Source organism: Austrofundulus limnaeus, unplaced genomic scaffold (genome assembly GCF_001266775.1).
Source record: "Austrofundulus limnaeus strain Quisiro unplaced genomic scaffold, Austrofundulus_limnaeus-1.0 Scaffold125, whole genome shotgun sequence".
Classification (NCBI taxonomy): Eukaryota; Metazoa; Chordata; class Actinopteri; order Cyprinodontiformes; family Rivulidae; genus Austrofundulus; species Austrofundulus limnaeus.
In genome coordinates, this window is record NW_013952527.1 from 424,822 (window position 1) to 425,720 (window position 899).

The 899-nt window shown below is 41.9% G+C and overlaps 1 protein-coding gene across 1 annotated transcript in view; it reads right to left on the bottom strand.

The window, feature by feature from the left end:
- The window catches only part of gjc4b (gap junction protein gamma 4b), an 8,766-nt gene extending 8,178 nt beyond the window's left edge, over positions 1–588 (bottom strand). The window contains exon 1 of the mRNA XM_014015219.1: positions 386–588. The gene's annotated coding sequence lies outside the window, so the exon portion shown is untranslated. The remainder of the gene's footprint in view (positions 1–385) is intronic.
- Between the last annotated feature and the right edge of the window lie 311 nt (positions 589–899).

Consider the following 899-nt stretch of genomic DNA (forward strand, 5'->3'; position numbering starts at 1 on the left):
CTGCACCGCATTCCTTTATATATATAAAAAAACTAACTAAACAATAGAAATGTTGCATCCCACCTCACTACAGCTAATAAAAGGCTTGATTTGGTTCTAATGAACCGATAAATKATAAGTTTTAAATCTTCAGAGCTGTTTTTGAGCTTTAAACAGCTCAGATTGCCAGCAACTYGTGCGCGTAAACTTGGCGTTTCACCACATATTTACGCACTTAACGCWTTTTTTAGCTGCTTAATTACAAAACTTAGGCTGTTCTTTTCAGTTTACAGTACTCAGGTTTACAAACAGAGGCTAAAAAGCATTATTTGTTTAAAAGAAAACGGTGATGTGGCGTCCTGCGCCGCCACTTTTGGTATTTGAGCCATTTTTTATTTTTTTTTACCTTCAGTTCGTCTCCTTAAAGTTGTCGGTTTTCTTGGAGCTTTTTCTCCGTTTTCTCTTTCTCAAAGCGCCCTCCACGTTCGAGATCAAGCCATTCAGTTTTGTTTTTCCTTCTTTCCCATCGAGGAGGTTCCGAGCTGCTCCAGTTGCGTGTGAGCTGAACTACTGGGTGAGGACAAAGACGGTTCCTGAACCCCSCTTTTCTCCTCCCAGTTTGCGCCGCGGCGCGCGCACCCAACCCCCCCTGTCTGTGCGCGATCCTCTGCCAGCAGGGAGGCTTTTTTTTTTTTTCCTGATGCAATCTTTCCTTCTTTGTGCCTTTTTTGAGGTTTGTGTGAAGGTTCATCAATAAATGTTAAATAAAAAGCATTTCTTGGAATTCGTAAAATAAATCTGCATTCCTTTAAGTTTGAACAGCCACGTTAAATGACTCAGCATATTTGTTGGTCATGTTAGAGCCTGCAGTGTTTTCTGCACCTGCCCACATGGCCCAGAGTCAAACATCAGGAGAGAGA